The sequence below is a fragment of the Pogona vitticeps genome, chromosome 1 (genome assembly GCF_051106095.1).
Source record: "Pogona vitticeps strain Pit_001003342236 chromosome 1, PviZW2.1, whole genome shotgun sequence".
Taxonomy (NCBI): Eukaryota; Metazoa; Chordata; class Lepidosauria; order Squamata; family Agamidae; genus Pogona; species Pogona vitticeps.
Genome location: NC_135783.1, coordinates 128,621,209 through 128,648,240, shown reverse-complemented (window position 1 = coordinate 128,648,240; position 27,032 = coordinate 128,621,209). Strand labels below are relative to the sequence as shown.

At 42.9% G+C, this 27,032-nt stretch overlaps 1 long non-coding RNA gene across 1 annotated transcript; it reads right to left on the bottom strand.

The window, feature by feature from the left end:
* Positions 1–15,574: 15,574 nt before the first annotated feature.
* LOC140707431 (uncharacterized) lies at positions 15,575–25,973 on the bottom strand. The gene is made up of 2 exons (XR_012087492.2): positions 20,973–25,973; positions 15,575–17,316 (listed from the first exon to the last, which is right to left on the bottom strand). It is a non-coding gene; the product is annotated as an uncharacterized LOC140707431 (long non-coding RNA).
* Between the last annotated feature and the right edge of the window lie 1,059 nt (positions 25,974–27,032).

Sequence of the window (27,032 nt, the reverse complement as noted above, 5' to 3'; positions counted from 1 at the left end):
TTTATTTATTTATTTATTTATTTATTTATTTATTTATTTATTTATTTATTTATTTGATTTATATCTTGCTCATCTGGTATGTTTATACCACTCTGAGCGGCTAGCAACAAAAAATATACAATTATAATAAAGTAAAACCTAAACATCGGTTATTAACAAAACATACCAAAAATCATAAATGAAAGATAGATAAGGAAGAGAAAATTAAATTAAATTTCTCCTTCACCTTGTGAAGGAGAAATGCCGATGGAAACCTGAACACTGAGAGGAGGCAATTCAGCCCTGACAAGGAGGTTAGAGTCACGTGGCCCATTATTAGGCTACCATCTTCCAGCCCATCTGGGAAAACTGGATGGAGACTATTCTGTGATGGGCTGGGCTGACGGCATGCTGACTAGAAGCCAAGAAATAGCCATGACATCTAAAGCCATGAAGGGACAAGTCATTCCAGAGGAGGTGATCTCTGAATAGATGTCAAAGTCCAGCAAGACAGAAATCCAGTTTGCCCAATATCAGACCTGTATCAGGTCAGGCAGCAGAACTGGCAATATGTAAGGAGAACCTAATCCATCCTGATTGCTTAACACAAGATGAGTCACCAGCCTCCCAGGTTGGTATCTTGTCTTGGAATATGCTGGCTGGAACGATGCTCCAAGCACAAATAATCACACTGTGAAACAGCAGGAGAAAATGGAGATTCTGTTTGGCCCCCACCCTTAACAGTAAACCTGAACATTTCACCTACATACCCAACCAAAAGTGTAGTGCTTTCAGATAATACAGTGGTGCCCCGCTTGACGACGATAATGTGTTCCATTAAAATTGCTGTTAAGCGAAATCGTCATCGAGCCAAAGTAAAAAAAACCATTGAAATGCATTGAAAACCGGTCAATGCATTCCAATGGGGAAAATTCCTGCTCATCCAGCAAAGATCCTCCATAGGAAATAGGTCCGGAAAACAGCGGGGAGCCATTTTGAAAACCCAACGATCAGCTGTTTTTAATCATCGTAATGCGAAAAACCGGTTCCCGAAGCAGGGAACCAATTGTCGTAAAACAAAAAAACCCCATTGAATCATCGTTTTGCGATCGCTATAGCGATTGCAAAAACCTCATAGTCAAGCGATTTCATCGTCAAACAGGATAATCATGAAGTGGGGCACCACTGTATACAGAATTGCAGATATTTCTCAAGGTACATATATTGTACTTTGATATATACCCAGACGCATAAATAGAAAAAAAAGATGGAAACACATATTGTTTGCATAGAGCCTTTGAGGAGTTACCAAGGCTGAGCATAATTAGAGGAGTACAATAAATGACTTTTGATACTTGAGACACCAGCACGAGGCACAATGAAAAATGTAATATTCCACAGTAGACAGCCAAGTGTCGGGAGTCTGTCGTTAAAAGGGCAAGCATGTCTTTTGCCTTGTGCCACCTGCCTCTCTGAGCCAAATGGCCATGAAACACTGGAAAGCTGAACAAGGCAAAGTCAAAGTCAGGAACGCAGGTGTAGTGCTGCTCCCTGGTATGCCCCTTTCCACTCTGATAGAACAAAATACTGTACGGGATGGGAGACAGGCTGACACAGAAAACACTCTTGTTAAATTGAGTGGAATTCAGAGTCTTGACCATAATGTTGTTTCAGATTTCAGTGAATAGAACTATAGAGGCCTGTTAAGCTTCAGCAAAATCCAAAGGCCAATCTTTCAAGGTTAATTAAACAAAGAGCAGGACTTTTTTTAAAAAAAATTAGCACTTGCTTTCTGTCTTCCTAAAACTATAGTAATGCTATTCAATGCAAGTGAAGCACTTATGCAAAAATTAATGAATGGGAAGCACATTAGGACTGTTGTGTGTAGCACGACACTTTAATTGTTGAGCATAATACTCTTGTAATATGGACAGCAAAGACAGACGTAGTCCAGAAATACAGTCTAAAAGTCTACATTGGTGACTGGGCTGCCCCAAGATATTTTGCTGCCTGACCAAGAGGCTAAGAAGGTCTCCAAGCATGTAGGAAGCATGCAGGACCCATTTTCCTATTATTTTACTGACTGTAACTATAGACAGCAATTGTAAGTACAGTGGTGCCCCGCTTGACGATTACCTCAACGTATGACGAATCCGTTGTACAATGAGGTTTTTGCGATCGCAAAACAATGTGTCTGTGGGGGAAATCTGCTTTACGATGATCGGTTCCCTGCTTTGGGAACCGATTTTTTGCTTAACGACGATCAAAACAGCTGATTGTCGGGTTTCCAAAATGGCCATCCACTGTGCAAAATGGCTCCCCGCTGTGTTAGGGGCAGAGTCTTTGCTCTACAGGGAGCAGAAAATGGCCACCCTATGGAGGATCTTCACTTTACAATGAGGTATTTCGCTCATTAGAGCGTTAACAGGTTTCTAATGCATTCTAATGGGCTTTTTACTTTCGCTTGACAGCGATTTCGCTGGAACGGATTAATGTCCTCAAGTGAGGCACCACTGCAATAATATCTTTTGTTCACTTAAAATGCTTCCAGAGTGATTTTTTAACACATAAAGTCCTAGTCATTGTGAGACTTAAATTATTCTCTCACACTTTTTCTGTGCAGCTGTTGTTTGTACCTGATAGTCTGCTAACTATAAAATGAATTAACCAAATTCTCCAGTAGATTGTAGACCGTATGGTAAACATATGACTCAAATAAATATATAGTTAGAAAAAATCAGGACAAGGCTGCATGGTTCCCAAAACAATACAAATGCAAGAACAGGTGATATCTTTATTGGACCATTAAGAAAATAAAACAAAAAAATTAAAGTGAGCTTTCAATGATAATTCATCATCCTCAGGCTGTGCACCAAGTTCTTGTGGGTAGCTCCAATATGACATGTTTATATTAAAGTTCCAAAAAGTTTCATGGCTGCTGTTGGGGGCCAGGTGTAGGATTTTTTTTTAATGGAGATAGCTGTACAATGCAGTCTGCAAGATGGTTAACGGGGAAAGGATAAGTGGGGGGCAGAGTTCTGGCCATCTTTTGTTTAGAGAAATGGCTGAAGAGGGGACTGAAACCACACCCTTTCCTCACAAGCACAGCCTTGTGAGGAAAACTTGCTTTATTTTCTATTTTAGTTATGGTCAATTAAACCATTAAAAGTATCACCTATTCCTTGTTAAAAGTAACTATATAGTTAGAAGATGGAAAAGTGGGGGTTTTTTGGGGGGGGAGGTCAAGAATTGTAAAAAAAAAAAAGGATAAAGCTGAAGGAGAAGAATAAAATAAATTTAGTGCAAAAATTTAAGTAACAGTTCTGAAGAAGTTGAAGTCTGTAAAGATTTGTCTTACTTAACCAAGAACCAGGTCTGTTGGATAAAACCAAATATATTATCAGGGAAGAGTGCAGAAAGGCTGTTCCTATAATCAAAATAAAAGAAAAATCTCAGCTGATGACTGAGGCAACCATTACAATTCATAATTGCAGAGAAGAAGCAAAAGTAAAAATGGTGGAATAAGGGTGAAGATCCTAAATGTAACATTTAACCAGCTGATGTACAGGAACAAAGATATCTATTATAATGAACAATAAATGGGGAGGGGCAAGGGGATATGTTACCTGACCAGGATAAAGTGAAGTTGGAAATACTATATTGAAGAACTGTGCAGAAGAAAAGCAAAGATGACAGATCAATCTGAATCTAAACAGGTACTTTTTTGGACAAAAGCTCCCAGAATCTCCTGCTGAGGTGTTCTAGAGCCTGCACCCTGAAGTAAGAAACTTTGTCAAGCTCTCTGTCTCCCCACAAAGTACTTTCATTGTTATGTTCTGTGGGGGAGGAGCAGATCATTTGTAACCTGCTGAGTGCCATAAGAAGCCCTCCAGTATTGAATGGCATAATGACCTATCATTGTCTTCTCAAAAGGCCCAACATTAAAGCAAAAAAAAAATTGTCAAGGGGAACCTTTACCTTTACCTTTAAGCAAACAATATTGGGTGTAATATAAGGGGGCGGAGAAGCAATGTATTCTGTTTTGTAACATCCCTCTCTTCTCTGGAGGTAAAGGTAAAGGTTCCCCTTGACAATTTTTCTCCAGTCTTGTTCGACTCTAGGGGGCGGTGCTCATCCCCATTTCCAAGCCATAGAGCCAGCGTTTTGTCCGAAGACAATCTTCCGTGGTCACGTGGCCAGTGCGACTTAGACACAGAACGTTGTTACCTTCCCACCGAGGTGGTCCCTATTGATCTACTCGCATTTGCATGCTTTCGAACCGCTAGGTTGGCAGGAGCTGGGACAAGTGACAGGCGCTCACTCCGTTGTGTGGATTCGATCTTACGACTGCTTGGTCTTCTGACCCTGCAGCACAGGCTTCTGCGGTTTAGCCCGCAGCGCCACCACACCCCCTGAACATTAAAGCGAACATTCTTAAAAATAAACAAACAATATCCTTAGTGTAGATTTTTCCTCTCAAATGTGTGCCCACCTGTAGTCTACAGCAGATCCCAAAAAACCTTCCTCAAATAACCAAAGGTTTGCCAGGTGGGCTTTCCCTGGGGCTGAGGGAATTAACTTCTCATTTAATAAATTCCAAGATAAATATCTAGTAAATCCCCCAGATCTGGATAATTTGTCCTTCCAAAAAGACCCATTGTTTGATGGATTCCTTTCCTTTCCTTTCCCATGATTGCCTAATGATGTTTCCTGGCTCCTAATTCTTAGAACTATACCTGGAAGTTGAAAAAAAAATGATATAAATTAAAGGACTACAGAGAAAGAAGCATGGGTGGGCACATTAAAACTGAATTTGGCATCAGCCTCCTATATTTAGGATTTCGATTTGGGAGGAGTTGAAAACCAGGCAAACAGAGGGGAGGCATCCACTACTCACTACACTCTTGGAAGTTATTAAATCACAAATCAGGTGCAGTGTTAAGCCAAGAATGTGGACAAATATAATCCCCTGAGGAGGTTTTATGCCCAGAGCGATGCACAATCAGTAAGCAAAGTAGAAGAGAAAGAACAAGAAAAGGAGAATCCGAGTTGTTTGATGAGAGATTTCTTGTGAGAGCCAAATTGCAACTCAGACAAGGAAGCAAGAGAGTCTTTTGTCTCCTACAGAAGGTCTGGCAGCTGCCTTGGGTTACCAGTCCTGACAGTTCCCTCCTCACCTCTTCATTTGCAAGATCAGGTAATTTGATCTCCCAGGCTGGTTCTTGACCTTGAGTATAGAGAGCCCTTGGGAGAGCTTTCTCGCATGGATAGACCAAGACGCCTCATAGATGCAGGCATATATACTGTATATACACACACACACACACCCACGGTGAGTCAATGCATGAACTGTGCATAGCCTTCCAGCCTTCTATTGTTAGTAAACTGAGTATCCGGCTCGCTAGGGAGCAGGGTGTTCCATGAATAATTATGCCGTAAACTGCCCAGAGGGTGCTCTAGCACAAGTTAAAACAATAAACAAATAAACATTAAACTGTACAAAATAAATGTACATGGATGGCGAGCATGCTAGGCTTATCCCTGCCTTGCTTTTTTACCTTCACAGTCTAGGAATGGAAGGTGACTTTCTGAAAAGCAGAATTGATTGGGGGTGCTGGTGCTGGTGGACTGGGATAGGACATGCCCCACATTTCCAGGGGGAGTCTCCTTGCCCTGCTCGTGAACCATCATTGGAAAGACCCGTATGACTTTTCCAAGATAATGATTCTCTCAACTTTGGGCTTTAAAATTCTGCGGAGAGGCTTCCAGAGCTGAGGTGCCCATCATCTTCAGAAATCTTTGTGGAGCAGGCAATAGGGTGGGGGTGGGGGGAACCACAATGATGGCATGGGGCTAGAAGGCTGAGCTATTCAGCCAGACACAATAGAACAAAAAGCTGTACATAATTCCAGGTGGGAACACAGAGACATAGGAAGATGGTGCCTTATTCCAGGCCAGACTATGTCATTTCATATCCCTTAAATGGCAGAGCATGTGCTCTGCATGAAGATGATCCCAAGTTCAACCACCAGTTTCTCCTGGTAGGACTGGGAAAGATTTCTGTCCAAAACCACTGGATGCCCACCATCCATCCTGTCAGTACTGAAATAGATGGACCAACAGTCTTTATGCTCAGAATAAGGCAGCTTCAAAGAGTGTGCCACTTGTCTTTTAGACTTTAGATAGGAAAACAGCCCAAGCTTCTTAGAGCAGAGCTGGCAGAAACGGGACATTCCAGAAGTTATACAACAATACAGGAACCTGCCTTGCATGGAGTCCGAGTTTTGATCAGTCTAGGCCAATATTGTCGATTCTGGCTGGCAACAGCTGTTCTAGGATTTCAGGCAGGATTTGTTCTCTGTCCTTCCTGGTGATCGGTTGTATTCCCTAGTAATGTCCCATCCAAATGCTAACCCAGCCCAGTCCAGCTTAATTTCCCAAATCAAACAAGATTGGAAACAGAAACATCCCTTGCCATGTTCTGGATGCCATCACTTAAACAAGTGGAGGATATGGGCGCACATTACTGTGCCCTGTTAGAAATGGGTAGCTTTGGAGGGAGGGATGCTGTTTGCAGGGCATCTCAAAAACATTGCTGCAGGGAAGCATTCAAGCGTGCTTCTTTTTCTTCTTCTCTTAACCAGGTAAGGTCATCCATAATGTACAGGCAGGTGAATGATAGGGTGGGCTGCTTTGGAGAGTCTCATCCAAGGGATCTCTTTTTCCTCTAGTCTTTTTCTCTGAAACAAAGTAGTGCAGGACCTCCAAGCTGGGCTGTTGAACATTTTGCATATCTGGACAGAAAGCCCCGAGGGGAACGATGCTACCAGATAACTTAGCATGATTCCCAGGAACATTCCTGAAATCCAAAAATAGGAGTGTGATTCTCTCGTGGGACATTCTGTCCTGCTTTGCGAAGCACTCTGCAATTGGGCTTGGAGAGGTAAAAGTGTCTGAAAAAATGACGAGGAGGAACTCAGTTCACACACTCCCAAGGGAAGACCGGTTGGTGCACCATCTCTCAGTACTCTGGATCGAGGTGCCGTTACACTGCACTGTCAGCAGTATCAGTCATTGTCCACAGCCTGAGTCCTAGGGCAGTTTTCAAAAGGGCAGGTTGCCACCGTTTTGAAACCACACAAAGCCCCTCTGTCCCAGCTAGGAGGGGTCATGGCTACTGGCAGCCTTGTATCTTTTCCCCCAAAGCAGACGGAGCCTTGTCCCTCAAGGGGATGGTGGTGGTGGTGGTTTTCTCTTCTGTTTTTAAAAGTGGGGCTAGTAAGGCACCAGCTAGCATGAGAATGAGTGTCCACCCCAACTCCCCACCATCACCCGGCTTTCCCAAGAAAACATAAACATGATAATTATTTGCAAGGGGAAAAAAGAAGCCTCATAGTGAGGGTGGCAACCTTAGGAGGCACGCCTGGCAGGACAAAAAAGTTAGGCACAGAAAATGTGTGGGGTGTGTATGTGTATCTCAGTGCCAACCCCAGGAAGAGCCTGCACTGTTTTCTGCCTTCAGAGTACAGGATGACCCCTCCTCCTCATTCACACATATGAACACACATTCACCCACCCACCCCTGCCTTACATTTGCTTGCAGCCCCTCCACTTTAACCACTTGGGATTCTTCTCCAGTGAGGACCCCACACCCCTGCCCCATGTTCTGCTTTGAGCTTGGCCCGGATTTGCTCTTTTCCTGAGAAGAGGGGGTGGGTGGAGTAGAAATATTTGTGCTGCCACTGAGGCAGGGACAGGGGCCACAGCCCAGCCAGTGCTGGGAAAGTTTCCCAGTACCCTCAGCACTAGCCAGTTGACTTTTTGCTGGGGAGGGGGTGGGCGGCTGCAGCAGTTCCTTTATTTCCTTCTGCAGCAAGCTGACGAGGCTTCCCCAGTCCCAGTGCTGGTGGTACAGAGGCCCAACTTTAAGGGGATAGGTAAAGGTTCCCCTTGACATTTAGTCCAGTCATGTCAGACTCTAGCGGGCGGTGCTCATCCCCGTTTCCAAGCCATGGAGCCAGCCTTTTTGTCCAAAGACACTCTTCTGTGGTCACGTGGCCAGCACGACTAGACATGGAACGCCATTACCTTCTCACCATGTTGGTACCTATTTATCTACTCGCAATTTTACATGCTTTCGAACTGCTAGGTTGGCGGGAGCTGGGACAAGTGACGGGAGCTCACTCCATCACGTGGATTCAATCTTACGACTGCTGGTCTTCTGACCCTGCAGCACAGAGGCTTCTGCGGTTTAACCCGCAGCGCCACCATGTCACCTGACGTGCGGATAGTCCCCATTAAAGCAGGAGGATATGTGAAACCAAAGAGTTATACCTGAAATGTGTAGTTCCTACCCTGGAATACCATGGGAGGGTCACCAGTCTGACAGCACATTATTTTTATTTAATTGATAGCATGTAATTATTAAACTTCATGCCAGCCTTTCCCCAAACTAAAAGTCTGTCCTTCATTTTGAAACATTAATTACCTCTGACATTTTCTCTCTCTTTTAAATGGAGTTTTCATTGAGGTATAAGGGCTTGATCAGACAGGAATTTGTTCTGCTGTTTGGTGCGTTGTGGGGATGGGTTGGTTTGCTCTTTTTTTTCAAGCAATCAGACAACATAATTGCTAGATGGCACCAATCCATCCCCAGAGTGCTCCTACCTGCACCTTTCTGAGCCCCTGTCAGTCACTTCTTCTTCTTCTTTTTTAATTTTTTGGTACTTGTAGGTTCACTCAAGTTTGTTCTGTTTTCAGCACCTGCAATTACTGAAAAGGGACCAGGAAGGCAAGCTTAAACTTAAAGCTCTTTCTGCTGTCAGTTTTCAGCATTGCGAAATGGCTTAATGAGCAAGCCATCTCAGGATATCAGCAAACTGATCACTTCCTCTACTTCTTGTCAGAGTGGCAGGGGAAGTGGAATTGTTTTATATACATATATTTACTGTGCTAGATCATTGCTGCTGCACTGCATCACTTTGATTAAATTTACACACACAAACACACACAATTTGAACCAGCATTCCCTCCTTGAGCCAGTTTTAAGGATCTTCTGATGTAATTACTGGGCTAATTACAACAATAAAATTTTAATTATTAGTATTATTATTATTATAAGCTACATGAGATAGGGTGGAGAGTGTGTCTTGCGGCATAAATCGTAAAACTACACTGAATCTGAACAAACTTTGATATTGTTCCAGAACATTGCAAACAAGTTTTACTGAATGTAGTTTTTGGTGTGTGTGTGTGTGTGTGTGTGTGTGTGTGTGTGTGTGTGTGTGTGTGTGTGTGTGTGTGTGTGTGTGTGTGTGTGTGTGTGTGTGTGTGTGTTATGCAGCACTTTTCTGGATTTTGATCAGGATCTCATGGCTGTGTCCTCCCTCTTTATTTACAGCATATGTATATACCTGACTACTGGGAAGTAAATCCTGTGGAGTTCAGTTGCAGCCTTAACTTTACATTATGTGTTTTTTTCCCCTCAGCTCCCTCACATTAAAGAAAGAAAGAAAGAAAGAAAGAAAGAAAGAAAGAAAGAAAGAAAGAAAGAAAGAAAGAAAAAGGCAATCTGACTTCCTCAAATGTCTTACCTGGCTAATAATATTTGCTGCTGGATGCCGATCAGGTGCGGCAGACCCCACCCCCACATCCATACAACTGATGTATTAGTTCTTTAATGCTAAATTTCAGTTAATTTCAAAATCATATAAGTAGATTGGTGCTTGAGGTAGCATCCCAATATCTGAGGAAGGGGAATATTAGCACGTTCGAAAATAAGATTGGGATTAATTGTACCCACCCAGTCACACAGACTGAGATGATTACTTGTGCTCCATTTTAGTTGTCTGATAACAGTCTAACTAAATGCACTTGGGAAATTTCTCAGTAGAAAGGCTCTAAGGTGTAAAGGAGAGCCATGTTGGATCAGGCTGAAATTTTACATAGTCTGCCATTCTGTTCACACAGCAGCCAATTAATTTGCTTATGGGAAATGCACGAGCGGGACATGATCTGGTAGGACTCCCTGTTCATCATGAATCTGAACTACAAGGCACATGGGTTTTCCATACTGTTACCCTGTCCATGTTGGCCTCTAGTGGCTGGGGCATATGGAAGTGTCATCGGACCAAGCAGCTGTCCCCTTCTCTGGTGGTGTCCTTAGGGCTAATAGATGATGTGCTTCATTAAATGCACATCATTTAATTAAGTACTTTCTTTCAAACGCTTAGGTTCTCAGTGTCTGCTTTTTCTGTTTGGCCTGAGCATCGTTGCTTCATTGTTGATGGATTGCCAAGGATTTCAAAATTATAGAGCAGACTAAAAAGCCAGGAATGTTGGATATTAAAATGTTTCTAGTTGAGGTGGGTCAGTGTGTGTGTGTGTGTGTGTGTCAAGAAAACAACCCCATGTTGTTCTGACATTGACTCTGAATGTCTGATCGCGCTAGATGACAGTGTAAATCTGAACATGCTTCCTATTCTCTGACACCTGGGCAGCCAGCCGGCGATGCTCTTTCCATAGCTAAAGGGGCAGCATCCTTAAACAAGAGGGACTACTAGCAAAGTCAGGGTGGACCCCAAGGGTTCCAGAAGTGTGTAAAGCTTGGAAGTAGCATATTTATTTATTTATTTATTTATTTATTTATTTATTTATTTATTTATTTATTTATTTATTTATTTACTTACTTACTTACTTACTTACTTACTTACTTACTTACTTACTGCCGCCTTAGTGCAATGCACTTGTACAACAAAGCACACAAGCAGAAAAAATAAATGCAAACAATATACAAATATGAATCAACAGACAAATCAATCAATGAATCAAACAAACAAAGCAACTAACCAACTAACCACTGACTAGCTAATTTATCCTTTAAATAAAAAGAATTTAAGATGACTTTGGACATCACAAGTACGATCACTAATAAAAGGCAGCTTTAAACGGTTCTGTTTTTGCTGACTTCTCGAAGACTGTGAGGGAACCTGCCTGGCAAACCTCTGCTAGACGTTGTGAGACCTGAGGCGAGGCGATCGAAGTCCTCGCCAGAGTGTCGTCCTCAGTTAAAAGAGAGAAGGAGACTCAGACAGCATCCACGACTACTCGCATTGCATTCAAACATCAGGGTGTAGACACTGGGGATTTGGAACAGGGGGTAAAGAAGATGTCGGTAGCTACCCAGACCAGGATAGAAAAGGCGGGAACCCGGGTGGAGGAGTGACCGTTAGTAGAGGCGGGGCTTGGAGAGTTAAGGGATGGAAAAGACAAGATAACCGGGGGTTGGGAATTAATCTGGATAGAGGATCCCTGGACAGGGAGATGTGAAACGGTCAGAGTGCCTCGGGAAGAGGCAGATTACCGAAGAAGAGGTTTGCCCCCCAGACCATCTTATTGGGGAGAAACAGAGGCTAAAGAGTGGAGGAGGCTTTTGAGGGAGGAAAAGGAGAAAGTAGAGAGAGAAGAGAGGGAAAGGAGAGCATGGCGTCTGGAGGAGGCTCACCGGAGGAGGTATTCACCGGACCCTGGGACCCCTATTCTGAGGGAGGCAACCCCTTCGACCCGGAGAGGGGAGATGAGGAGACCTTACCCTTAATCGAGGTGGACATTGAGGCGAAAGGACCAGGTGAAGTTAACCCGTTCTCCAAGGGACCTTGGTATGACCTGAGTTTCAACCCCTTTTTACAAGAAGCGTGGACACTCTCGTTTGACCCGTTGGTGGCAAGAGAAAAGAATACTGACAAGTTTAATGTTGATTCTTCTTTATTTGATGTTCCAATAAACCCCAGTTCTGTTTTTCAAGATCACGCGCCTCCGGTGTTTGTGTCTGGTAAGCCTGAGGTAACCACTGAACCCTCACAGATGTTCATTCCAGAGATGTGGGGCCACAACCAAGAAAGCCTGGTTTCTGGTGTTTGCTCTTTTGACTGTCCTTGTGTTATTGCTTTTGACAACCTGGACCGTGAAGAGCAGGTGGGACAGGTAGGTCTTTCATCAGGGAGACATTCTGGCAAGTATCAACAGGTATTTAAAAGTAACATAAGTTATATATGCATGGGTTTGTTGTTGTTGTTTTAATTAGGACATAATGAAGTTACATTCCAAAAGTAATATCACAAACTAGAAAAAGTTACTTTCTCATTGTGATCAGGAGCATTTCCCAGTTACTTTGTAAAGGAAATTTTAGAGGCATTTGGCAGGAATTTACAGGACTTTCTACCATTGTCTCAGCAATGTTAAGACCCCCACCAGAGGAAACAGAAAGGAAAGGAAAATATAACTGTATATATTTTAAAAAAAAAAACACTCTAATGAGCTGAAGCAATGAATCATTAAAAATGAATGAATTATGCTTGTAAAGAGTAGGTTTACAAGCTGTGGGGAATAAACCAACTTAGTGGGGGGGACCAACGGCAGCCTGCTTCCAGACTTCAAGACTCCCAAATGCCCTGTAAACACCCACACAAGGCTGGGGGGAGGGGAATTACGAACCATGTCTCTGAGGCAGCGATAGTGAACCCAACAACAACAACAACAACAAAAAACCCAAAAGGGCCAAAGGCTGCATTGTGTGACTGTCCCCATCCTTATTCATTTATTACTTTCATTCCCCCACCCCAACTCAGGGCCTAGGAAAGTTCTTTTTGGTGCAAATGCTGGAAGATAATTTTTTGGAGCACCAGCCTAGAATCCTGTCAGAAGGCCAACACAGAGAGATTTATCCATCAGAGGGACTGGTGACAGGGGATACATTTATAGGCCACTAATAAAAAATATTTTAAAAAATCACGCAAAGTGCAAGTTTTTGTGGGTGAATCACATGATCAGAGGGACTGTTGACATCACCTTCCGGACTCAGCCAATCCAAAGAGTGCTGCTGCTGTTGCCTTGGGAACCCAACCCCTTTTCTCCTGGGTCTTTGTGACCTCACAGGGGCCCCACCTCTCTGCTGGCAGATAAAAGGGGCTTGCTGGGCAGGGCAGGAGACCAGAAGGGAGGCCAGTGGCCAGAGGGCAGTCTGGCAGAGGGAGTGGCTACAGGGGACCCAGCCCTTCTGCCCAAGGCAAGTTCTCGCACGAAAGCAGAGGAACTTGTTAAGTGGGCTAGCAAGTAAACAGCTCAAGGCTGGCAGAGATCGGTGGCTTGAAGCTGGCTGATGTCGGCGATGGACCCGGGGGAAGTCGGTGGACATTGGCAGACAGAAGCTGGTGGAATCTCCCCGCAGAAGCTGGCTGAGGCTGCAAGGTGGAGGCCGGTAGAGGTTGGTGGATGAAGCCGGTGGTGGACGTTAGCCACCTGAAACCAGCTTGGGGAAGCTTGGTAGATATCGGTGGATGGAAGCCCAGGTGTATGTGTGTGTGGCTGGAGGAGTGAAGGTATGTGGTGTCAGGGGGAGTGGCTGGTTTGTGCCTGTGTTTATCAATGTGTGTGTGAATGGGCTGGCTGGCATTCCGTGAGGATGTCGCTGGGGCGTGAGTGTGGCCCAAGCATTTGAGGGCTGGTGGAGGCTGGGTAGAGAAGTGGAATGGAAGAGGTGAACAGGTGGATATTCCAGGTGGAAGCCAGTGGATGCTGGCAGGTGGAAATTTGGGATGAAGTTGCCAGAACATTAGTCGGTGGATACGCCTAGGTTGAAGCCGGTTGACAGCAGTGGATGAGCTTGCCCCTTAGTTGTTTTTCTCTCTCTTTCTCTTGCAGTGCCTGAAGCTTTCTCTTCCCCAGGGGGAAGCGAGGGACCAGAAGGCAGGCGTCCTGCTGGAGCTGAACCAGGCCTTTGTCTCTGCTGAGGATACTCGTTTAGCCTCCTTTCCAAAACCAATAAAAGAATTTTTCCGGAATGGTTTTGAAGTGTTGTCTTGTTTATCAGGGGCTGTCATGGGATTACCTTCTTCATCCCCCCATTATATCTGGGGCCCAATGCCTGGGGTGGGTCTTGCTGAAATCATGGTGTGGGGCCCTGTCATGTCACAGGAATTGGGAACATAATATTTCTCCATACATGTGTGAGGGAATGAGCTAGGCATTGTACGTTCCCTGTCTGAGCTCCTAAGCAAGTATATCCACCACGGCTCCTCACATCTGTTTGCCTGGCCTGGATATTCAGGGGAGCCCAGCCATTTCCTGTCACAGCAGCTCATTCTCTGAGACCTGGCAAGCCTCATTTTTATCATCAACACCATGAGCATTCCATGGACAGCTCTTTGCAGAGTACAAGTGGGGAGAAAATTTGCCACTTCAAAGAAGCTTACAGTCCAACCTCTCACAAAAGTGCCACAACCAAGGAAATGGAAATGGGCAATGATTTGGAGATGAGCATACGTTAAAAATTCATGAGGATCCATGCCATGGATAGATGGCAAAAATACACTGGTACTGCAAAATCTGCTGCTTGAGGGCAGTGGTTGAGGTTTCTGAAGGTGCAACACCATTTTCTGAGGAATGTTTTTGGAGGGTCGTTGCAGGTCATGGTGGAAGGAAATGTGGTTCTTCAGAGTCCCAGACATGGGGGGGAACCAGTTTCTGGGCCCTCAGATGATGCGCCCCCCCCGCCTCAGCCCAAAAGTGTTGGAGGGCAGTTACAAAAAGGCTTTCCCTGGAGGACAGAATGCACTTTTAGAGGCTTCCAATGCTGCTAGGGCAGGAAGCCAGGAGAACCACACCTGTTTATAGAATTATTTTTAAGTGAATGTCTTCGTTGGTTAATCAGTATTGTTTATTGTTTGGTGAATTATTAGGTCAGGAAGAGTCAAGCTATCAGGCCTTTGCGGTCGCCATTAAATTTTCCCCAAAGGATTATGAGTTCAAAATAACACAAATGGGCATGGATGAACATAAAATCAGCCCGCCTGGCTGTGGACTTTTACTCAGATTACATGTGTGAGGCTCACAAGTAGATGAAGCGCATGAGATACCTCGGATACAGGAAATACTGTATAAATAAAGAACGGTGATTGGTGACATGCTGCCTCTTTATGGCCTGTTTTGCATTTTTACCATTTGGAAAAGAAATCTTCATAACATTTCACCAATTAAAGCGAATCACATTGACTAAAGATATTGAAAGAAACTGTCTGATAGAGCAAGACGTAATGAATCCACTATTGAAAAACATTTCTAAATATTCCTAGAAGTTATATATTTATAACTACTCGGCCGCCTAGAGTAGTCCACCACGACTAGATAGGCGGGATATAAATTAAATAAATAATAATAATAATAATTATTTATTTATTTATTTTTTTAATTTTATTTTATTTAACTTCTATGCCACCCACTCTACCCAAAGGTCTCTAGGCGGCTTACCATATATATATATATTTCTGTGAGAGCAGAGAGAGCACCTAACATCAACAGTCATCATGAGAAAAAACAGAAAAGTATGTTAGTAATCGATAATTTTCCAGATAGGTTCCTCTGCAAAATCTAATTGTCTCTTTTCATTGACGACATCACAATTGCTTTCGGAAACTGGAAAAACGCAGTGTGTCCTCTAAAGCCTTTTCTGATTTATTCTATTGCATTAAATAGTCTTAAGGTGTGGTGGTTGTGGAGTTGTATTAAACAAAAGGGGAAAGGTTGTATATGATGCCCCACAGTGGTTGAACATAAGCATTGTTTTCAATTACAGTACTTTGTACTACTTAACAAAAGAAACAACGTTGTTGCGTTCATCACTAAAACACACACACACATACACAAACCCCAACAAAACAGAACAGTGCTAAGTCCTTTAGAAAATACATATTTTGATGAACACGTTTTTTGTACAAGAAAGCAATCTGAACAAGAATTATTGCTATTGCTTTTTCACTACTGAAGAGAACAGGATGTGCAGACAAACTCGGTTCCCCGGGGAAACAGAACATATTGTCAGATCTGTAGGCAAAATGATCAAACATGCTCTACTGTGCACCTCTCTAAAGTAGGAAGTGAAGCTAAAAATGTAACTGAAATATAAAGTTCAGTTATAAAAGATCCCCACGTTATATAGCATTGACATGTTTTCAGTACAGCCGCTCACCTATCAAAGTTGAGGGTTGTGTATGGATACTGGACACTCTGCTGGATGTGGCCTCACCACTGAAAAGGCAAAGCCATTTGGGGGAAAGCTTTCTCTAGCATTCAGAGGCATCCATCTTGTGTTCCTGCACCACAAAAAACAGTTCCTTAGGTTGATTTTGGCAATCTGCAAAATTTGCAGCACTTTGCATGGATTCCTAGTTGGGTCAAAGAGTAAAGTAATGGAAACCCATTCTTTTTCTTGGAATTGCAGAAGTTAGTGGGCACGAAACTCATAAATCTCTCTACTTTCTGTCAGTCCCTTTTGTATGGCTACAGCAGTCTCTCTCCAATCTCACCTTGTTATAACTCTGTAATTACAAAATCTGTAATCCCAACAGCAGAATATTTTCTAAAAGAGAAGGGGGGGGGGGGAAGTGTCAAAGATGCTGTTTCCTAAAATTCCCAGTGGAGCAGCGACATGTGCCTGTTGCAGAACATCGGCAGAGACCTGTGGTGCCTTAGAGACGAACAAGTTTTATTTGGCTTAAACTTGGTATTTTGTTTTATGCCAGATTTTATTGGGCATTTAGGGTGTTGCCCAAGCATGACTCCTGACATGGGGGGGGGGGGGAAGGCTGCGGTCTGCACTGAGTTATGCCAAATACATCTCGTTCATTTCTAAGGGGCTGCAAACTCATTGTGGTTATTTGTCAACACTCTCGTTGTGAGTGCCTTAAGCTTTTTTCCTCCTTCCCTGGTTGGACCTTGTGTTAGAAATGATTTGTTGAGGCAATCATGAGGTGACCCTAACTGAACATGGCAATCCTGCTGTCAATCTGTCAGCGCCTGCTCTGATGTTAATTATTCTTTTCAGGCACGGCCATCTTTCCACATGTCTTGAACAGAGCAAGAGAAATCCATCACATCTTTCAGGCATAGCCTCCATCATGCTGTAAAGTCAAATTCCTCCCTCACGGAAGGGCTTTTTTTTTCTCCTCCTGGCAGAACCTGCAGTTCTTCTTCCATTCCTTAGGTTACGTGGCCTCCAGCCACACGCTGAGCACAAGAGGTTGGGATGTCTTGACTTCCATGATGAAGCGCCTGGGACTTTTCTACCTTCTGCATACTGGTCTCTTTGAAGAGGATGCAGGCGAAATGGACCGTGTGCGGCAGCCTCTGGCCTTGAGACTAGAATGTCAGAGGAAGCCTCTTCTTCTGGGTGAGCTGCAAGCTGCTGTAGGTGGACGTGCTGATTCCAAACATGCCCATTAGCACAGCTGCCCGTTGCATCAGATTGTCCTTTGTATTGATGACTATCTTCCCAGCCGCTTGGGTCTGCAGGAAATAAGGGCAAATGACATGTTGGATTTTCTAAGGGTGATTCAGATGGAGAATTCAGAATCTGAAATGCCCATGAAGGGCTTGTAATAAAATGTGTCCCCATACTCACCCATCTAACAGCTGGATAGCTGTTCCAGAGTCGAGTCAACCAGGTCTTTCTCTTTTCCCACCCTCTGTTTTTTTGTTGTTGTTGTTTATCTTACATTTTATGGCTACTGAGCACAATTATTAATCTGGTTAGGAGTGGGGGCTCCCTCAGGGATACCCCAGGAAAGTTGGTACTTCCCTCTTATTTCTCTTATTGTCCCTATTTCAAGTCTGTTTTTACTGACACTTCCCATCTGGGTTTGCTGTTCGTGGGATTAATGATTTCCACTCCTTGCATTTTGTTGCTTTCTGTGTCAGCCTTATGTCTTCCAGTGAAACAATAACAACGTGACAGGCTATGTTGTTCAAACTGCTGTAGAGGATTGATTTCTGAATTTTACATGATGTATTTCCCCGTCGTGACTATCTGATGCTTTATGGTTACCAGCAGATGGAATAAATAAATACACAAGCATTGGGAACCTGCTTTCTTTTCTTAACACAACATGGCTGTAGAAAGCCTGCATTCTGTTTGATGCAAGGCCAGGGGTGGCCCTACCAATGAGCAAACTGAGGTGATGGCCTCAGGTGGCATACGTTGGAGACTGGCAGCCCTCTGGCCATTGAAAGGAAACCTAAGGCCATTTCTCTCTCTCTAGGACGACAAAGCTATTTGTGCCACAGAGCTTATCCTCAGGCCTCTCAACTACCTCGGAGCACTTGTGTGCAAGTAAAGACAACAGGCCATTGCTACTCCTGAAGCAAAATGGTGCTGTCCATCCAGCTGGCTTTGGAGTGTGGATCTAGGGGCAGAGAGGCACCTGTCTTTTGCCAGCAACATGTCTTGGGCCAGCCTCACTGGAAGTTGTGCGAGAGAAACCACAGAAGACTGCATGGTGCTCCTTCTCCTCCTGTGCAACAGAGGGGGCTGCTGGAAGAGAATGGGTTGCTGGTGGATAAGGGCTGGCTCAGAACTAGGTGCCCTTAAACCTTTTTGAAAGATTGCATAGCCATGGATCATGGCCCATATCCACTGTCCCAGGGGGATATGAACAGGGGAAGTTACCTTTGACCAGATTTTGGGGGAGGAAGCTTTGTCTGAATTGTAATCTTTCAGAGCTCAGGAAAATGATCTTTTGGGAAATACAATTTCCAGAATTCCACAGCCAGCAGGGTCAGTGGCCATAATCACTGGGTTATTCTGCAGGCTGGAAAAGCTTTTGCAAGCTTTGCCATCTTCCTACAAATACGATTACAATGTGATTACAAAATTATTATTATTATTATTATTATTATTATTATTATTATTATTATTATTATTATTATTATTATTATTATTATTATTATTATTATTATTATTATTATTATTATTATTATTATTATTAAATGCACATTACTGTCTTTGACTGGTATTATATAACAGATACAAGTCTTAACCAAAAACCTAAGTTTCAGTTAAATATCAGTGTAATATGTATGCTGTTCCTAATATTGCTATTTTTTTCAGCTTTGATGCTGTTATTTCAGAGATCTGCAGCTGATAATATTTTATAAAATTCTGCAGCATTCTTCCCAATGCCCTAATGACTGTGGGGACCACTGCAATGTGTTTTGTCCACAAGCAAGTTATTTCTATTCCCCAGGCCTCTATATTCTTTCAATTTTTCCATTTCTTTGTCTTCAATTTTGGCATCCCCTGATAATTGATGATGATGATATGCCTGAACTGTTAAGCTTTGGTTTTAAAGAATGTTTCCTGTACTGCCTCTAATACAGAGGTCCTCAACCCCTGGTCTGCGGCCTGGTGCTGTCTGTGGCCTGAGGTGGACTGGGCCGCAGAGACAGACCTCCCGGGGCCCCTGCACGCACTCCCCTCCCCACACCTGCTTTGTGCATGCGCATGTGTGCCAGTGCTGGCGTGAGCACTCTCCCACCCCTTCATGCATGATTCTCGGTCATCCAGGTGAGGTTACCTGGACGCTGAGTCATGGGAACTTGACTCCTTTCTGATTAGGCTGAAATGTTTCGCTACTCATCCAAGTAGCTTCTTCAGTCTGAGGAGAGTTGGTAGGAGACTCCAGATATCTCCTCCATGTTGGTCTTCCCTTCCTCCTGGTCTGAATAGGCTGGTTAGATGGACAAAGGACTTCCTCTCAGATCTTTTGTGCTAGTCCTATAGTCCTTAATGACACGGCTCTCTGTTGTGTGTGTACTGAAAAATCAAGTTTATTTTCCAGAGGCCATGAACCTTGTATAAGGGTAAAAGATGAGGTCATCACCACCACCTAAGACTGGAACATTTAAGGGTTGGTCTAGCTCAGGAGATTTAAATCCCTGCCATACTACTGTTCATTTTCACAGGATTCATTAACATTTTTACGATTTTCTTCATGTATTAATGCTACAACACTACATATGATGACTCAGAAGTAACTCCAGTTGAATTCAGGGAGGCAGCCTCCTTTGCCAAACTTCAAAGTACATTGTTATGCAAGTAACACAGTTACAAGTAGCAAGTTACTTTTCTTTTCCATTAAAAAGGGTATAACAAAGCCATATTTCAAAAGTATCTTAAAATGCCTGGATATGTTTAAATAGTTCAACAGTCAACATCTTTGTATCCTTTTAAAAGGGTGCTTTTATTCATTTTAAATTATATTATAAATAGTACTTTCTAAAGCATATGTTGTTGTACCAATCCTCAGACTTGCTTGAACAAACAACCCAGAAAAGCAATGATCCTTGTGAAAAATTAGCAAAAAACAAAAAGTAAAGAACAATATAGTGAGTTGTAAAGAGAGGAAGAAAAATGACACAAACTGCTTTGGCGGGAGGGGGCTTTACCTTATGCAACATATCAAATTACTTTTAGAAGTAATGTTCTAAACTCCAACTCAATGTGGATTTCTATGGTCAAAACCTAAAGGAAAATACATGGCCACTTCCAGCATTGCACACACAGATTTCTGCTTGGACAATGAGACTTCCCGTTCATCTTCTTTTTCCTTCCAGCCTCCCTAAATTCTGCAGCAGAACCCCACTTCAGCCCAACAGAATAGATTTGAGGGGCATAAAAAGGAAGGGGAAATCCCTTCCACCGGTGATTTCCATTTTTGTTGGCCTGTAGACACCACGAGACCCAGTCTCACAGTTATGGCTCACATTCATACAAAACATAACAGAATTTTCTAAAACGTTGCCTGTTGAACTAATGTTTAAGTCTCATCAAACACTTTAATAATGTTTTATTTTAAGTTACTTTTAAGTTAATTGGGAATTTTGAAAGTTTATTTTAAGTTATTTTTGAAATATGGCTTTGTTACACATTCTTGAGTTGCGTAACCTAGCATAGCTCCTCTTACCAAAAATTATCACAAATGAACTTCCCACCAAGGTTTAATTGGACATCACTGAACAGAGGGGGGTTTCTTATCACCAGATCTGATGTTAGTCTGGATGGGGCATATGCTGTGGATTTTCTGAATGAAACAGAAGTTTTTTTCCTTAGCATTAAGTTAAAAGATTGGGGGGGGGGGAGAGAGAGAGAGAAACAAATGTCTTACCTGCAGTAATCTTATGTATCCTGGTGTGAATCTCCGCAGGTGGATAACCATTTTATCCAAGCCTTTTGTAGACTTCTATTTTCTAAGATACTAGAATTTCTTTTTATAGAATGAGCTCTGAGATGTCACCTTAGTGAGTTCAAGCAGGTATATTACGGGTAGACTGCTGGAAACGCTTTAACCAGCACAGTCAAAGAGATCTACAGAAACACTGGAGAAGTGGCCCTTATTTCAGACTTGTGTACAGTACTTCCCCTTAAATCTTTTCTATGCTACTGTCCTGCTAGTATATAAAGCCCCAGCCAATTATATAAGCTGTCACATGTGATCTATCCGCAAAGCTTAACTATTGGCAGAAGGCCTGAACTCTCCTGCCTAGAGCAAGGTATGTCTGCAATATTGGAAAACTCTTTTGGTATGTCCCAAGCGCATTTAGAAACCAAATCAAGAGTTAGCCAGCTTTAGAACAAAGACACCTAATCCTTTGCCTTCTCTATAGATAGAAAGGTTAATGGTTACAGACTGAAGGAGAAGGGAGAAGGAGGTCATGGAAGAGCTAGGACAATACAAATTGGATTCTGCTAATTTCATGTAGCATAAAGGCATCACAATGGCCTGGCCATAGAAGGAGGGTTTAAAAGGATGAGCTAAGATTAGTGCTTGACAAACCCTGTGTAGGTGTGAAAAGGTGAAGTGCTTCCATTTTCACCTGCTACACAGATAGCCCCTGCCACTTCTTATCTCCTGCTGCTGGAGCATTAATCCACCTGTTTTGAGGCCAAGTCTCCCCCTGCTATGTTTCTTTTGTAGCTCTTCTTTTTTTAAAAAATGGAATCTGCCAGCAAGGTCATCCCTTCTCCCTCCTCCTTGTTGTGCTGCTCTCTCATTCTGTGGGCCCAGCTGGGGGATCAGGAGCCTTGCCCAAGGTTACATAGGATAGGTTCCTTCATGACCAGGCTGTCTGAACCAAGAGTTCAAGAGACATTGGGTCTCCAGGGTAGGCACGCCAATTGTACTAGGATGGTCAATCTACCAAATAGGCTTTAGTTGTTTCTGTTTATAAATCAAATTCCAGTCAGGTTTCAAAAGAAATCTCTCTCTCTCTCTCTCTCTCTCTCTCTCTCTCTCCGACAGTTTTCTTCTTAAAGTCTGAACCCCAGAATAGATTCACTGCTCTTGTAAAATCGGAGTCACTGTCCTCCACTTGCATGAATCTCTGGAAAAACCAAATAGATGGAAGAAAATACTGTTCCCTGTGTAAAGCTTACTGCAGCCTCTGTTTACCGAGCCCACACAGAGAAGACTTTGCAATCCAGCAGTTGTTCGTGTGTGGATGCCTTACGTTTTTCAAATGCATGCATGCTGTCCAATGTATTCTCTCCCCTCTACCATGCTTTCACAAAACACAAGTGTGGAAATGTATGAGGCCTGGAATTGAGAAAAAACTATTTGCATCTCCTTCTACACACAAAGGGAATTTCTCACTCACCCCTTGTACTCTGTGTTGGTCAGATCATACCCGCTGGTACAGTATTTGACTGTCTAAAGGGTCCCTAAACCTTGTTGTGAGCTGATTTGTTGTAAGCAGAACGGCTGCTTTACACACTGTTGTGAGATTATACAAACCAGCTCTTACATCCATCATGTACATGGGGTGATAAAGGGTTGCTAACTAAATGTATTAAGAGTTGTTCGAGGCTACCCTGAAACACATGGGTGTTTGTAAAAGAAGATCTTATAGGAGGCAGTCATATGTGGACTAGAAACGTGTTTTTATCATAAAAGAAAGGCTTAAACACTGCTGCGGTTACTTGACAGAGCTGACAGATGTTCTACATACAACTGTGTGAAATCAATAGGTTTTAAAAGTGCTTAAGTAGGGTGGCCTCATTGTTCCATTTATGACAGATGAGGTTTTTCTGTTCTCCTGAAAAGGTGTCAGAGGGCACGTTCTGTTCTTTAAGCATCAGTTTTGAAAACATGAATTGTGAACTTTCCCTTTTCAGGAGGTCTCAAAATGATAAATGCCTTTTGAAAGGTTCATGGGGTTGCAAGGTAGATAAGTTGATTATTTCCCCCCTTCAGAGCTCTGTGATATACTGGGTGCCCAGTCAAAGCCCAAACAGAGTCCTGAGACTGAAGCAACCACTCTTGTCAGCCAATTGTGTGGTGCTTTCAAAATGTCCTCTTGGAGGGACCATGCAAATGGGAATGGTCGTTGCCAGCAGCAGCGGGGAGATGGCTATGAATTCATGTGTGGATACCTGCCATTACAGCTGTCTTGTGGCTGATGTGCAGAGGGCCGAGATGAATCAGACACAATGCCTGGAATGGGAGCATTGTCTCTATATGTTAAGATGTTCTGACAAATATGGGCACAATCCAGCCAAGGAGAAAACAAAGGTCTATTGCTTTGATCTCCTTCACATAAACCAGTGAGACTTGATTGTTTTTAGTATTGGCTGGATGTGTGTCCAAGGCAAGCACTCACACTATGGATGAACAAACTGGAGCAGAAGCCACATCTGCCACCAGATGCAGCAATAAACAGGAGCTCTATGTGTACAAGAGTCACAAATATATGATTAGAGATTCAGATACACAATTACAGCCTTCTTGGCATTCAACTGGAGGTGTTGATGTTTCATATTGATGGATCTTTCATGCTCTGAAAGACTTCCTAAATTACTCTAGCCAAGAATGCTTGGATCTCACCTATGAAATATCTGTTTAGCTCCTGCTGCTAATATCAATAATGAGATTCATCTTGGAGAAGGACCAAAAGATGCTTAAATGCCTTCAGTAAGAAATCATTTTTTCCTAAATGAAGTTTAGCACTTCCCAATTTCTCTGACATGCTTACAGGGAGATTGGTACTCCTATGCTGATTACCTATGCCTCTGCCCAGTATAATTAATATATACTTATTTCAGGGATTAACATTCTAATTGGCTAGAAAGTGAGCTCTTATTTAGGAAGTAGCATTGTGGGAGCACAGCTGGGGGTGGTTTAACTAGATCAAATAGGTATTCTTAGAGATGATCTCCAGTAAGCGGTACATTATGTCACACTTTGGCTGAACCCTACTTTTCCTTGACTAATTTGAGACTCTTCCACCATAGAAAATACATTTGTTGCAAGGCAGGACTTTTAAACAGGGTTGCAAAAATGCTTTTGTGCAACATATTGTTTTAATTTAGGCTGATCTTACATGCAATTAACCTTCAAGGGCAAGGAAAGGAATGATAACAGAATATTTAAAAAGACTTAACAGGGTGGGTGGGGGGAATGGATGAAAGAATGAAAACACACTGCAGACTGTGCAACAGGAGCATGAACAAGCAGATTTCAAATGATGTCATGTTAAAATACAAAGAGAAGTAAGTAATTTTTTTAAAGAAAAAGATGCTATTTGTCTAGACACAGTTCTTTCTCCTTCCCTATTCAATCCCATTATTTAGACATCCCGAAAATGATCCTATACTTCAGGACTTTTTCTAGTATTGTCTTCCTTGTATCTTGAATGATGAACTGAGCAAATATAAATTTTTTATTCCTGACTCTTCACGAATATTTTTTCCACACCTATGTCTCTGTTTTGTTTTGTTAACTTGTCTCCAAATGCTTTTTAAAATACAAGGTAATAAACTTCTGTTGATCTGGTAAATTCTACAACAGTGATACCACCATTATTCTTCAATGTTTATAGAAGTACCGGTCAGTAAACAAAGGCCATGAACAGACTTCTTTCTTATGTCAAGGCCATTGTCTTTCCAAGGCAGCATATCATATAAAATAATTCATATAGCTAAATGAAATAGCACAACACACAACTTACGGTAAATAAAATCAATTTTGATAAAATAAAATTCCAAAGACCCATCAGCAGCAAATAGCCCAGAAATTTTCAATTAAAAAGCCAGTAGGAAGAGCTAACTGCCAACTTAGCAGTTCGAAAGCATGTAAAATGCAAGTACATAAATAGATTCTACCATGGTGGGAAGGTAACGGCATTCCATGTCTAGTTGCACTGGCCAGGTGACATGGAAATGGTCTATGGACAAAACGCTGGCTCTACGGCTTGGAGATGGGGATGAGCACCGTGCCCTAGAGTCGAACACGACTGGACTAAATGTCAAGGGGAACCTTTACCTTTACCTTAGGAAGAGCTAATCAGATGAAATAAATGTACATTGGATGTATCAACATAGAAACCAGTTCTGGTCAACTGTATGATTAACTCTTTCCCTTGCTGGCCACTCTATAGGGATCCCTTCTCTTTTATTTAAGCTATCATTGGACATTTCTTTAGCATTATTGGACACCTCTCTTTCACATGACTGTTGAGAGGTCATTGTAGATAAGGGATTGGTTGTGCACTTGAGGAGGAAAAAAGTTTGGTGGTAGATCCCAGCAGAATCAAAAGTTTAAAACCACAGGATCCCATGTTTGTTAAATCTCAAAGTGCCAGCTGAATTTCTCAAGGATTTGCTATGCTTCCTCACTTCTCTAGCCAGAGAGATAAAAATTCAGGGCAAGGAACACTGGAAGAAGAGAAAAATTGTGGTACAAGATGGACATTAATGTTAATGTGAGGCAAAACGTGTGTCAAAGCTTGGGTGCTCATTTCTACTGTTTCCCAGCTAGCACTAGGGTCCATTTGGGTGACTGGTTTTCCACGGCTCTGGATTGCCACATCACCTGGTTAGTGGAATTTTACATGGACTCTGGGCCCATACCCACAATCTGCTAGACTAGAAGTAGTGCTGCCCACTCTTGCCAACTATTGCCAGCCCACTCCCAGTGACATCACAAGAGCCTGCCCTCCCCTGCCTGGAGCGGGATAGAGGAGTTTGGGCATTGAGGAAGAGACTGCAGGAAAGGGGCTCATGCCAGCAGCAAACTAGATGTGCATCTCAGGCCCAGAGCAGCTTGTAATTAAATGACGTAGGGTGGACAGGGCTTAGTTATGATGGGTACCTATTTCCTTCTGTACCAGAGGCCATATGGTGGGGAGCACAAGCCAAAGAGTGCTGTTGCGCTCATATCCTGCTGGTGTGCTTCCCACTGGGGCATCCAATTGGCCACTGTCAGAATCAAATGCTAGATTCAATATGCCTTGGTTCTGATAGAACAAGGTTCTATGCATGTTCTTGTGGAAATGCAAACCAGGATGGGAGGGTTGAATGGTTTCCCAGAAGCCACAGGAGCTGCTATGTAGAAGTGGATAGGACAATGTTATCTTCCATCACAACATTTTTGGGTTGTGGCAACCCCATTGAAGTATGTGAAATATTCGAGAGTGGATTACCATTGCCATGCATGGTAGATTTCTATGGCTGAGTGGGGCTTTGAACCTAGATCCTCTTGAGTCCTAGTCAGCCACTCGATCCACTACACCACACTAACTCTTGACATGAAAAACAGGTATCTACAAATAGGCATAGTTTGATGTTTATATTTGACTAAGTGTGCATGCTTATGTATAGGCATGGCAGAGAAATGGTGGTTGCCAGGAGTCTAGGGAGCAACCATGCCGGGCATAGTTACAGAGCCCTGCATCCAAGAGTCTTCAGACCTACTTGATGAAATGAGTGGTGGTGACGGAGGGTGGAGGCTCTTTACAATTCCACCTGCCGTGGGTAGCATTGAACACCAGCCCACCCCCTGGGCAGAATGAAACCTTTTCAGAGAGAATATTTAATACCTACTAAAAACAGAACGTTGTAGCAAAGTTCTAATAACAGAGTCCCAAGCCTGGCTCAGCCAAAACAAAGTTCTTAATCTGGCGGGATGAACTCCCAATCTGGAAGTGAGCAAGCACAGCCCATAGGCCAGTCTTTTTGCTAATTTACAGGAAAGAGACCATATGTGTTCAATGTATGCACATAGGAAATAGACAAAATAGTCTAATAATTGCATGCATGCACACATACACATACGTACACACAGGTACCATTCTTGTTATATATATGTGTGTGTATGTATATGTATACACAGAGAGAGAGAGAGAGAGAGAGAGAGAGAGAGAGAGAGAGAGAGAGAGAAGAAATTTGATGG